At 40.6% G+C, this 14,555-nt stretch overlaps 1 protein-coding gene across 1 annotated transcript in view; it reads right to left on the reverse strand.

Annotated features, from left to right (window-relative positions):
• Positions 1-14,012, reverse strand: part of LOC144949218 (leucine-rich repeat and immunoglobulin-like domain-containing nogo receptor-interacting protein 1) — a 198,473-nt gene extending 184,461 nt beyond the window's left edge. Inside the window, exon 1 of the mRNA XM_078879108.1 lies at positions 13,987-14,012. The gene's annotated coding sequence lies outside the window, so the exon portion shown is untranslated. The remainder of the gene's footprint in view (positions 1-13,986) is intronic.
• Between the last annotated feature and the right edge of the window lie 543 nt (positions 14,013-14,555).

Below are 14,555 nucleotides of genomic sequence, written 5' to 3' on the forward strand. Positions count from 1 at the left end.
TTGGTAAAAATTGGTTAATACTATGGTGTGCTTGTTTTACAAAATATAACGGTGTGCATGAAATGATTAGTAAGTAAAAAAAATAGGAGTCATGCGTATTATTTATTTATGTGCATCTAGCGTTCCATAACGTGGTCTTTGATTGCACATCTAAGGTTTGACAGGTTGATGGTATGACAATCACTCACGCACTAACAATCAGTAGCTGACCAGCTATCCCTCAGCTTTCGGTTTAGATACCTGCAAACACCCACCAATCTCTTTTAGGGGTGAAAATGTATTTATAGATATACTTATTTAAGCAGAGTGATGAAAAGAGTAGGTCTGTTAAAATGGCGTCACGATAATTAAAGCCTGTGACAATTTTCTGTCTTCATAATTTGGCAATCATTTTCTGAACACGTTTCTAAAATTAATGTTACCTAGAAAAATATTGCCATTTGTAAATGTATGTTTTTAAAGCAGTGGAATAAATCTTCTTTATGATTAAACTAATAAAATATATCCATAATTACACATAGATAAATATATTTTTATGAAAGCAAACAAAACATCCATAATCTTTTTTTTTTAAATACTACAGTTAACTGCAAATAACATGTGGTACAACTTCTAATCCGAATCCAGAGCTATAGAACATTGTACTCAGTATATTTTTGTATGGGTGAATCCATAAATTGCACCTGGAAATTTTACCGCATCAGACTAAAATACAGGAGTGTCAATAGGTCTAATTTTTTGTTTAAACATGTTTTGTATATGTGGGTTTTTGGAGCTGCTGCCTCAAAGATACAACCACTGAAATATATTGAGAGGCATATAAAGGGTGACTTTAAATATTAAAATCCTGAATTTTACCAAATGTGTAGTAAGCTTTGTACTTATCAGTTATCAAAGGTCTACTTAACTTTCCCCATTGGTAAACAAATTATTACAATCAGCAGTAATTTATGTACGCATAATGTACTTGTGTTAGCTTGAAACAAATACACACTTGAAATATATTTACATAGTTAAAATGGAAATTGTATCCTGTTGTTGAAAAAGAGAAGGTCAAAGCGGCTGATCATGATAGTTCTCCTTGAGATTTAGGGGACATAGAAGAAAATCATAATGACACAGTAAGTGCAAAAGGTTTAAGTAACAGCCTTTCCTTAATTGCCTTCAACCCAAGCTAGGTTTTTTAAATCACTTGACAAAATTGCATTTCAGAACTATGCCATGGTTTTGGAAAAACTCAGAAAATAAGATATTCAATGATCAGACGTGTGTAAATAGCATTATAATGCACAGCAAATATTTACACAGTGCATACATGCTTTAGGATATTTGTGTTTTGTCTAGGGTTTGTCTGTTTGGGTTTTGCGAGCAAATTGTGTAAGCTGCTCATGGCCAGGCAATCGATCCTCTTTAGAGTTTGCCAAAACATTTGGGGATGTCCCTTGGAAGGCCACAGACTTTTAACGACGTATAAGGTGGTTATTATAAAATTATTTGCAATGATAAACAAACCTGCATGGATCAGCAAGCAATGCAGATAATATAATTACAAAAATATGAATTTCATTTTGATAGTTTTATATGATATATGTACCTACGTCGCTTAAGAAAAACATAGATATTTTTTAATTATTTAATTGCATTGTCTTGTTGGTACAAAAACAACTGATGACTGCTGTAAAAAATGTCAAAAATAACTCTTTCATTCTATTACATATTCTATTCCATTTTTAGATGAAACTAACAATCCGCATGTCCTCTGGACATGATCATCCTTCCATTCATCCCTCCCAGCTAGCATTTTAAAAATGTGATATAGGCAGTCATCGACTTACGAACACCTGACTTGTGAACAACCGCACTTACGAACCAGCTCGACTTAAAACGCGAAGTGGCAATTGCAAACTGAGCCACGGAACTTTTTTTCAGCAGAACAATCTTCCGCGAGATGTAATGAGCCAGCCTTGCACTGGGAGTGAGTGTTTGTGTGTCTATGCACGCGTGGGCATGTGTGTGTGTGAGATGGGGCAATTGTGGAGAGTGGAGAGTTTTGCATACCTGGGCAGTGTGCTCATGACAGCAGAGGTCTCACTCCGAATCAGTCGAGCGGTATTATCTTTTCATTGGCTGCGTAACGCCGTGTGGAAACTACCTGGTCTGTCTCTCCACACAAAGCTTTGCGTCTTCTCGACCACGGTCTTACCCTCCCTTCTCTATGCTTGCGAAACATAGACCCCCCCCCCCCTAATGGAACATCTTCGCCGGTTATAAACAATTAGGCTGACCTGCCTACGATCCATCCCTGGGTTTAACCAGGCTGGATTGTGTGAGCAGCTCACAAATCTTTGAAATATGTGGAAAAAGTCCTATCGGCGAACTCCTCCGGCAGGCAAGGCTGCATTTGTTGAGTCATATAGCCCACATGCCCAGCCACCACATGCCTAAACAGCTTTTGTTCGGTCAGATAGAGGGGGCTAAATGGGCGTGGCACGGACTAGAGAATATATGGAGTGATGTGGTAAAATATGTGGAGCTGAGTGGACTTGCCGATAATTAATTGGTACCAGTGATGTCAAGATCGGCCTCTGTAGAGGAGGCTTGTGAAGGCCACTATTGGGCAGTTGGAGGCAGTCGCCCTCCAGCAACAACAGAGGGCGGAGGAGCGATGCCCACAACAACAAGTGGAGTGCCGGAGCAAGTTGGCACAGTCGGGGGCACAGGTGGTGCATCGGTCAGTCGACCCATGGCATCTGGGTCTGTCCCATGACCTCCTGCCAGCGGGCGTTTGACACTTCACGTGGCCTTAACATGAACATAGCCTGGCACAAGCGCCGTGGTGACGTAGCCGCCACTTAGTGGTGAATAGCGGTTGCTGTTGTGTTTGAGTGAGTGTGTGTGAGGAGCGGTAGTCTAGAGGTTAGCGTGCTGTGCTACAAACCCAGCTACCTGAATTTGATTTCCGCTCACGGCCAACACTGGTGACAATTATCTGAACTGGTCCTGGGCCTCACCTAAGTCGACTCAGCCTCAAATGAGTACAGTACCTGGTGCGGTTTGTAAACATCACCACTGGGGTGGTGCTAGCCACTCATCGCCTTGTGTGCCGTGCCGGCCTTCATCGGCACTACTCACTAACAGCGCTTGCCCCAACATCCTATTAAGGCTATACGGGGGGGTTATTGTCATTGGAGTGGATGCGTGTGTGTGCGCGTCAGCCCCGTGTGTGTGTCTTTGTGTGTGTGACCCTGTATATATGTCTTTGCCATTGTGTCTGTGTGTGTATGAGTGGGTGCGCACGTGCGTATGTGTGTGGAATTGTGGTTACTCATTGCGCCCCTTTCAACAAGCAAGCCAGCATCCGGACCCAAGGTAAGCAAAAATAAAACTGTTATTTTTCTATTTATGTCACTTTATTTTATGTTTTATTAGCTTGACTACCCGGCTTCGCCCGGGACTTGGATTCACCACGCCCGGCCGCCTTTGTCTCCCCAGTGGCGATGTTCACACACCACACCAGTTACTCGTTTGAGGCTGAGTCGACCTCGGTGAGGCCCAGGACCGGTTCAGATAATCATCACCGTGGTGTTGACCGTGAGCGGGAATCGAACCCGAGTGGCTGGGTTCGTAGCGCAGCGCGTAAACTTCAACACTGCCGCTCCCTGACTCTTTTGCCTTACAAAACTATAGTGTTGGTGTCGGATGAATGTTTGTCATGGTTAAACTCATAACCTGGCTAACTTTTCAATGCTTCCTACTTATTTCCAGCAGAAAATGCGTACAGTTATGGACAGCACCATTAAAGTATTACATTCTTACATGATCCAAACAAGCAATGGAATGCAGCATAACAAATGTCCCTGTACCCCATAATAGATGGCAGTACAGCTGTGGCAAATGGATTTGACATATAATCTGCTTTTACTGTATTTGCATAAGCAATTTCATTCAAAATGCGGAGTTTCAATTAAATAAATTGACAATTACGTGAATATAATAAATACAAGAGACATGCTTAATTCATCACCAGCCATTATCTATTCACTGCTGGATGGAAAGCAATACAGGTTTCGCTCACTTTATGCAGGTTTGGTTGTGCGATTTCGCATATATGCACGGAAACTATTTCTACCCAAAATTTACTGTTTGCGGTTTGAGTTCACTCATATGCGGCTATGCGGTCGGGCATGGGACAACATTGTGTGTGTACTGCGTGCGCTACTCGGCAGGCAGCAGACTCTTGCGGTGTCACTTTGTGCGCCATTTTGTTTACCATAAAATGTATGTGTATTGTACGTTTAGGCGACAATAAAAAGTAGGTGAGAGAGCAGTTATGCTGTGGTTGTTAGCACACTGTGCTATAAACCCGACAAACTGAGTTTAATTCCCAGCCATGCCTAAATTTAGTGGCAAGTGACATCTGAACCAGTCCTGGACACCCTTTCACCACCAAACTGCATTGACCAGCATATTGAAGTATGTCCAAATAACCCCCCATGACTGACACGTCATGGAGAGTCCTTCTTCAAATAGTGGATTGATAAATGGCTGAAAATTATAAGTAGGTGTTTTGATTATCCAATATGAGATTCACAGCAATGTCAAAAACTATTCAGTATTCACACTTTTGTTTATTTGTTTTTATTGTCGGAATACTAGCATTTTGCACATTGCCTTAATTGAGCAATTTTATGGCAAAACATGTTTCACAATGATCACAGGCCTGTCATTCAAAATGTAACTAAAACAAATCATTCTATGGGCAAGTGTTTTTAAAATAAACATACAAGCCTGGGGGTGATAGTCCCTTCGTCCTTCTCACTGCTCATGAAAAATTTCCCCCCCAATGCTTCAGGAGATTATTAGCTCACCTCAGGGCATGGGCGGATATCCCCCTTTCTTTCCACAATAGGGCTCACCTAGTCTAGATGATGGTCTTGCTGAAGCTCCTCTACCATTTACGAATGATCCCCACCTGTATCCCAAGCACGTTCTTTAAGACGCTCCATTCTCATATTGCCTCCTTCATATGGAACTTCAAGTGAGCATGAATACATTTCCACTCCCTTACCCTACCTAGGAGAGAATTGGGTCTGGCCCTCCCAGACTTTCTGAAGTACCACAAAGCAAATAGACAGGAAAAGAATGGGAAGAAGATTCCATGACCCCATGGTCGCTGGCCAGGATCGCCTTCTCCCCTACAGAAGATAACCCCCGGGGCATTATACTATTGTGGATGATCTCTGTTACTTTGGGGGTGTGCAAAGACAGGCGTATCTCTCTACCTTTCTACACAGGTGATCCGCTCTGTGGGGAAACCCTTCTGTGAAAATAAGGAGGCATGGGGATTAACTGGCCTAGCTGGAAAGCAAAGGCCTCCAAAGGGTGGGAGATCTCTTGACCAAGGAAGGGAAGATGGTATAATTTGAGCAGCTATGGGCACACCATGATATCCCATGGATGCATTTCTTTAGATACTTACAGATCAGGGACGCCATCACCAAAGTCCCAGACAACGATATTGACTACCGCACCCACCCCATCATCTGATTCATGTACAGGAACTCCAGACGAAGCCCAGAACTAGCAAGCAGTAGGCCCCAGGTCTCTGCCGCTGAAATTCATCCAGTTAAAATTATTGCATGGGTCCTGCCTGACTAATGTAAGAAGAGCCAAATTCACCGATTCTTCTACAGACTGCCCTAGATGCCTGCAGGGCATGGTATAGACCTACCTACATTCTTTCTGGAGTGTTGCATTGAACTATGGCAGACCCACCTCCATCTCTACCCCCCCTCTCTCTATTTAAGACCTCGACACATAGGCATTGGGTCTCTGTGTGTCTATGTTGTGTGTGTCTATGTTGTGTGTCTCTGTGTGTCTCTGTGTTGTCTCTCTCTGCTTTTGTGTCTGTCTGTGTCTCTGTATCTGTGTTTTGTTTCTGACGGTTGCTTGTGTTGCAATCTAAACATCGTATTATATTATTTAATGTATTTTCTTTCTACGTGACTTTACCGAAAGAACCAAAGAGTACCTTTTGTAGGACTTGAGGCCAAGAGGGGTGTCAAAACACCAGCACGCTCTACTTCAAACCTTCCACATCGGAAACCCATCCTGGCCAATTGGGGAAAAAACATGAACCCCCCTCCTGCAGACTTTGGCACAGTACTCTCCTTGCTCTGGCAGGAATTTAACACCTCAGCTGTAAACTAAAATGGAAGGAACGGAAGCATGTGGCCAGGTGGTTCCCATTTATGCTACGGATAAATTGGGAGCCGGGGGAAGAGGGGATGGACTCTTGATATTACACCTTCTATGTAAACATATGACGACCACAGAGCCTGGGGCAATACGATCGTTGTACAATCAAACGGCATGTTTATGTTATTTTATTTCCGGTTCTGTTTGATTACATTATTCCCCCCTCCCCTTCATTCTACCTTCCCCGACATATCCTGCTGCCGATCGTTGCCCCTACGGTGGTAGGGCAGTGAGCCCAGGTGCCTTTGACCAATCCCTAATTTGAGGATGTTTAGCTCCGGGTCTGTCCTCGCTCGTGACCTGTCTTTGTTCCCTCATGAATGTTTGTGTGTTGTATCGGGCTCCTGAATAAAATAAATAAAGTAATAGTAAACATTGACTTAAAGCTTTCGTGACTGCAGGAATACATATTTTATTGGTCTTTCGGTAAAGCTACGTAGATAGAAAAATAATAAAAATATCACGTTTCGATCGCAACACAAGCAATCGTCTTCACCGAAAGACCCACAGCATATAATAATATTAAACATTCAAGGGCTGCACCATTGGTATGGTTTGGAATAAGATCTGATATGATTTTGGTCACGAACGTCTACGTGTTAAACTGATCAGATGGAGTTTGATTATTTGATTGAAGAGGAATAATTTTTGTATATGTACAAAATGGTATTCAGAACACAAAACACATTTGTATATATCACTGAATGTCTGAGAAACATATAACAATAGTTTTTTTTTACCAGTATGAAAGAAATTACAGTTTTATGTTTATTAATATATAACAGCATCTGGAAAGTAGTTTTTATGCTTGAAAAAAATGTTTGTATATGCCTCGGGCTGTATTTGAACCCAATACCTTTATTCTTCTATAGGGGGTAGAGTCTCACAACCTGTTCTACAGCACTACAGCAATGCTGGCTGTCAGGAGTGTTTAAACACGCATGTATGTTTTGAGTATTTCAATAAGAACATAACACATTTTCTTATTTAATTAATACAGTATTATGTAACTTGCAATGTTATTGCAGTATACTGTACTGTAATTATTATCAGTTCCCAGCCAGCCAATCCAGATTATCTTTTGCTGCTGAGCAATTACATATGAGAAAGCATGGATTGGATCCAATATAAAAATTAATCAGATTCATATCATTACAGTATTGGATCCTACATGATTAGGTCCCATCAGACCAAAACCTATGCAATTGTGTCTGCCACTTATATACAAATATGAATCTTTAGAATTGTTTCAGATGCATATTTATCAGCAGTATTTATTTAACTTAAAATGTCGGTATTGTTTCCAATACAATGATCCATATTTGTTTTTGGGTTCAGCCACATGGTATTTTTATGTCAACATCATTGTCATTACCGTCCACCACCCAACAGGATTGTCACATTTACAAATATATTATTTGTATGTTCCAACGTATTGATCACATTCTGCTCAGTACAGCTCACTGGTTACTTACGACTGATACTGGTCAACATACAATGTCAATTAATTTCCAAGTTCTTTACCTGATGAAGCTCAATGCAGTTTAAGCCAACAGTCGTATGTTGATGTTAAATTCAGTCGTGAAAAATATTAAGCCAATGTTGAGTTTTATTGGCCAAAAACGTAAAAAAATTGGCTCCTTAATTTTTTTTTTGGTAAATGCGACAACATTCTCAGGTGGAGGAGGGTTGACAAGAATTTTGGCATAAAATGACAGAGGCCAAAACAAAAAAACATATAAATTAGCCTCTTTTGAATTATTAATTTGTCACTTTTGGAACTGCGTACATTTACCAACAGTATTTTAATTATCAAGCCATCTGCCTGAATGTGATCCACATCTTAAAACTGTGATTTAAAAAATGTTATAAAACACACTTTAAGCATGGCATGGGCATGCATAGAAAATTGCATTTGAACACGTGGAAGTAAGGTTTAAGAGGCTTAATTTATGAATGGGTAGTACAACAATTAATCTACAGTATGTCCTAATTGGTCAGTCATGCTTTTTTTTAGAGGGACGTTATCAGCACTAACCCTCGCAACTTGCTCTTGGTACCCTTTAGACAGCTGCCATAATATTACAGCTATTGTCCACGTGTATGAAAGGTGACAATCGTGTATTTTAACTCATAAAACTCGAGCTGGTCTTGTGAAAATCCAGTAATGTATATATTTAGATCCATTTTTAAGTTTGATTATATTTCTCAAAGATGCACTTTATGTAAAACCCTTGACGTATATTCAAATAATATACTTCATATCCAGAATGATACACGGTTTTGTTATCAAATCATGGCATATGAATACTAATGCTCAATATTTGAACATTAAGTTAGTGAAACAAAATGTGGGCATGAGTGCAAATGTTAACGTTTCAAAACGATGCTACACAAGAATTATATTCAAATTTTCGAAATATATCACGAAGCAAGAAAAAAATAACTATAATGCAACGTGTTATTTAATTCTAACTACAGCAATACCCCAGTTTTACATTGGGGATGCGGTCCTGAATGGTGCGACGAACATTTAAATTACATAAATCAAAATTTTTTTCCAAATCACCAAAATACTTGACATAAATTATATATTGTACAGTAGTTTGTGTACAAGGTAGGTGGAGGTGAAGGCAGAGGCGGTGTATACGACAAATAACGGATGCTGTCAGCAACGTAAGTCTGGATTGAGGCAACGCAAATCAGGTCGTGGTATTTGCGAAATTACGTAAAATGGGGAGACTAAATTGAGGTATTACTCTACGTTTTCACCTAAATACATGTTTTTCGCCACCATATACACAGGATTTTGGTAGTAAGCCAGAATAAAATTACTTAAACTCCATACATCATGACATAATTTGTATTTCAAACTGTCATGATTATATCATGAGACACAACTTGATCACATGAATACAAAATCCCCCGCTGAGTTAATTATCCGTGAGTAATTAAATAACTTGAGTAATGATCCAGCTCTAATTTAAGTTATGCACCCCTTGTGGACAACACAATGCATGATCTCATACCCACATTTTTATGACCTAATATTTCACCATTAGTTAGTTTGTAACATATTAGGTATTGAATACAGTGGGAACACTAAAATAGCAAGATACAATTATCAATGAATTTACACTGAAGAGATGGAATGTTATATTGTAGTGGGTGCTACTGGAAAAACGTGACATCCCCGGCACAAAAATGTGTAGGCAAGCTATACAGAGTATAGTGCAGCTCTTCTTTAATACAAACCTACTAATACGTTTTACTTGATTTGGCATTTTTTTAAACATACTATCTTGAATATACTAAATTCAATGGCATGTAAATTACCACGATAAAGAGGAGATAATTATCAAGGAATGTTCATAATTAGAAAATCTAAATCAATACATGACATTGCAATTAAATCATATATATGGCAGAATTTAATGTCTATAAATAGTGTATACTTTTGATAGTATGTACAGTACTTATACTGAACATATATTATTATTTGTCAAGACTTTGTCTCATACATTGCAGCAGATCTAATTTGTAGCAGACATATTTTTAATTACAAAGGGGAGTAGGTCATCATTATGCAAATTGTACGATTTAAAAGGTTATATATGTATTCATGTTCATTTCTACTCATGTCATGCAATATACAGAAACATGCATGCGCACAAAATTGTGGTTTTGAATTTGTAATATTTATATGTAAATATATATTTTTCAGAATTGTACCCCGATTGTGCTCTTGGCATCGTGTGATGAGAGTATGTAGGCATTCCTTTCTCTCGCAGAGTGATGCAGCCGTGTGTTTAATAGAATGGCCCATGGAAGCGGATAGCACAAAACTACAACCGAGATCCCTTCACGTAACACTTTCCGACGCACAGCCATATGAGAGTAATGTTACTCAACTCACAGTTAAACTGCTATTTTAATTCTCGGAGGTGGAATTTTAACAATGTAAATACAGGACAACATTTCATTGGATGTTTTTTTGGTATGTTAAGTCATTCGTGACCAGACTGAGACCATCAACTGACTACACCTGAAAGCATGTTTTGATTACAGGCAGGCTTGCCTGATTTCGAACCCAGCATCTCAGCGGTACCAGCTCAACGCTCTAACCTCTGAGGCACTTGGCTACCTCGAAATTTTAAAATATTTATTGCAAAATATGTCAAAACTAGTTCAACCTTTCAAATATGCTGCATTTAAATTGTTCAAGTATTGTTTTTTCCCTCCATACAAGGTAATCTCAATCTAAAATCATAACAGAACAAAAAAGTAATTTTACAAATCTAAAATTACAAATGCTGTTGATGAAGCTTTAGATTTTATGTCCTATTAATGTCATCAAAGATGAAGTGGTATTCACTTTTTAAAAGTAGCCGAGAAAAAATATTTATTTTTGAAGAGTATATGTTAGAATACACGAATATTTGTTATTCATACATGACATTTTATATTAACATTGAATATTAAAGTTTTGCCCAAATGCACACTGATACAATGTGATGGAAATTAACATACCCTTTTTACCCCAAGCACTGATGTCCTATTTTTTTTAGCTAATATTGAAGGAATTATTAAAACACAACACTGACTGTTACTTTTGTATTTCTTATTATTTGTGAGTGATTGAGAGAAAAGGTGGATGAATTCCCACAACAGAGCAGTGTGTTCCCAGCTGGCTGTGGTTTGGAAATCGAGGTCTCATTTCGAATGAGCCAAGAATTGGCATTGTTTCATTGAATGTGCAATGCTGCGTCAAAGCTATCTGGATTGTCACTTCAAACAAAGCTTTGTTTATACTGCCAATGATAATTCCATCTTGTATCTATAGTTTGGAAATGTTGGACCAATACAGAAACATCTGCTCTGTCTTAAAACATTCAGGCTATGGATCATAGCCAGGATCTGTGTTTTCAAGGTTGGACTTGTGAGGAGCTCACAGATACTGGAATTAGTTTAACAGTCCCATCATCGCTGTACTTTTGCAACGGAGGTTGCATTAGCTGGGTCATTGCCAATGTTTGGCTGGATACGGAGGATAAGACCCCTCATGCCAGAGGTGGGTTGATTTGGTATATATGGAGGATCTAGATTTAGTTTTATCTGGTAGCAACTACTGTGGAGGAAGCTTGTGAATGATGCTATTGGACCGCTGGTAGGGGTAGCAACAACAACAGGCGGTGGAGAAGTGATGTTTACAACAACATGCAAAGAGTTAGGATGCTATAACACAGGTGGTGCATCTGCCAGCAACCCCAAAATGTTTACCCATAACACCTGGGGCTCTCTTGACACTTAATGTCAGCAAACCTTACAGATACATCGCCACTGCTTCCTCTTACTAAAAGCAGCGGCCCCTCTGGAAGCAAGACTCTCCTCCCTCCCCAAAGACCTTCGATTAGCAAATCACATGCTGCAGCTACCATGTACCGACCTACTCCATCCGCTGCCCACGCACATCTCACCTGGCTACTGCCCTGGAATCATTGCCACTCGACGTGGCAACAAAGTGCACTTAGTCTGGCACAATAAACACCACCAACTTGTGGGTTAAAAGGCATATATTGTTCTGAAGGTTAAATATTGTAGTGAGCATACTAACTTACAATCCCGGTTATCTTTGCTAGTTTCCTTGGTCACTCCCCGGAACATGCTATTTAAATATGTCCTAGGCCTATTGTAGTATGACTTAAACATCTGCACGAAGGAGACAAAGGCGCTTTTGCTGGGTGCCAGCAACTCCACCCCATAATGTGACATGCCAGGTGTAATAGGTGCGCCCCAACGGCATTTGCTCTAAAGTGTAAACGGATAAACAACGGATTGATTTTGTGTGGTGTATTGTCTGTACGTATGTTAAATGCATTGTCATTTGCTAATGTGGTTCAAGATTTAATTATTCATGGCGCTGCATTTTGTTTCAATATACATATATGTTACAAATAAAACATGTTATGCTCCATAGTTGCCTGTATACGATACATAATATAAACTAAGATTCGTTCAACTTAATTAGCTTTAATAAGCAAAATTATCAATGCCAAAACATTGTCTATGAGTTACCATTGTTTTTAAGTTGTAAAATCTGTTACCTGTCCACTTATGAATCAGCTACAAACGTATCATCGTCATGTTGAAACCGTTCACGCCTCGTCTGCCTCGATGACCTCTTTTTTCCCTTGACCAACTCCTTTCATAATTAGAATCACTCCCTTTTCTTTAATCCCTGCTGCTCAGTGGTCGACACATTTTTCTCATCTTGCGCCGCCTCTGAAATGTTTTCATCCTGCCAATCTGTACCACTTGATAGAACCCACCTTTTCACCCCATTGCCTTCGGTTAACGGAGAAGGAAGCTTCGACTAGAGAGAGTGGACAGTGTGTTGGAGGGGGTTTGTGATGAGATGAGGTCAGAGCGGTAGGAACACCAATTATAGAAAGCCATATTTCATCCCCCCACCCTCCCCTTCCATGTATAACTGCTGTCTGCCGAGGTCTATATTTTAACAAATTACGTGCTATACATAACCTAGGCATATAGCGGTTTCCCTCGGATAGTGGCACATTGAGTAAAAATGTTTATTACTCACGATATAAATTTCTAAAATCGAGTATATAATATGTACGTAAAAAAAATGGGGGTAAATAATTATATGTTGACGCTATACATGTTAAAATAATCCGCTCTATGTCATTTACAGCAAGAATTAGTTTACATTTGTCTGACGTGAGAAAATTATTGATTTTGCTGCGAGTTTATAAGACAGCTTCCGCAGTACAGTTTCCTGATCCGTGTACATCAGCTGCACTCCCGTTTAGTGGGGATAACAGTCTGGGATTATTGGTCAAACTATGGGGGGTGGGGGTGTGGAGGGTTGGTTGCATGCTTTTGCCTTGTAGCACTGCTATAGTCTCAGTAGGGAATGTAATACGTGAAAATGGGCAAGAGGTCAGTTTATCACTTAACACCCTGCCCCGCAGCCAGCAGCAACACATCATAGCCTATAAGGCACTCCAACCCCAAAGCGCTACAGGAGAGGCAAATGACAAAGGGAACGAGTTTTCTAAATTGCATGGCAACGATCCCACACAGCAGACGCTGGTTTTAATCCCCTTTATGCCCGTTTGAACCCTCACGACAAAATATTACAATGTCATTTAAGGAGGGAGTACGGGTTCAGATACTGTTGGAAAAACACACCCCAACACAAGTGGTACTTTTTATGCAATCTCCACACCAGCGAGCGTAAGTGTATCGCGATTCGTGAGAAACAGTTTTTTTTATGCTTAGTTCTGTTACTGCTATTTTTTTCAATTCATCAAATCAAACACTCGCGATTTTTTTAAATATATTCCTCACCTACTTGTATTTACATACCGTATTGTATATATGAAATCTACGAGTGCAATAAGACATTTTTACAAGTACATGGATTTAGACATTAAAGTATGTTACGTCCATGTGAGAACTTACATCACAGAAAAATCGAACTAGAACCGTTAAAAAAAATGTAAAGTCTTTTTTTCATAACAGTACACGGTACATCTAGTTAAATCTTTTTAGAAAGCCCGTCAATGGGAGAACTAAAGTTTCCCATTCAATAAAAAAACCGCAGGACATGCAAGCATTTGAAACACACTGCTGATATGTATGTCACATAAAGCAGCTCCGTGTCGCATCGTTACGTACGGCAGGCAAATAGAAGTTGCAACTCACCCCAGTCCTGCTCCGGCGGTCCCCCCTTTAATCCATAAAAACCCGCTAGGCGCCTGACGAGCGAGGCTTTTTGTAGTGGAGGAAGCTAGAGGTGACCGGGGGGGGGGACAATCTCCGTTGCAGAGCGCTTTCTATGGTGCCACGTGGTTGTGTGCTGCCACCGTCGCCGCCTCCTCCTCCTTGATTCACTGGCAGGGCGCTGCGCCGCTGTGGCCGCTCGTCACTTTCAGACACTCACAGCGCAGATGCCCCTCGTCCTCTGGCCGAGTCGTCGGGTCGGTCCCGGGCAATACCGCCGTCGTAGCCGGCACCACCACCATCATAGCCCGTCCGCACTTATCCCGCCGCTCGGTGATTAATAACCTCCTTGTTTGTCCGGCTGCTAATGAGTTCACGTGGGCAGGGGCGCGGCGCGTGGCAGCGAGTCTGTTCACAATGATGTATAATGCATCGACGGCGGAGCGGGCTCTGCGTGCCTGGCGAAATGCTGCGATGCGTGCTCGCTGATCGCTGCTGCTGCTGCGCGATTCGGGGCTGTTTTGTGTCCTGCCGGCTCCGTGTCCTCCCCC

This window comes from Lampetra fluviatilis, chromosome 3 (assembly GCF_964198595.1).
Source record: "Lampetra fluviatilis chromosome 3, kcLamFluv1.1, whole genome shotgun sequence".
Classification (NCBI taxonomy): domain Eukaryota; kingdom Metazoa; phylum Chordata; class Hyperoartia; order Petromyzontiformes; family Petromyzontidae; genus Lampetra; species Lampetra fluviatilis.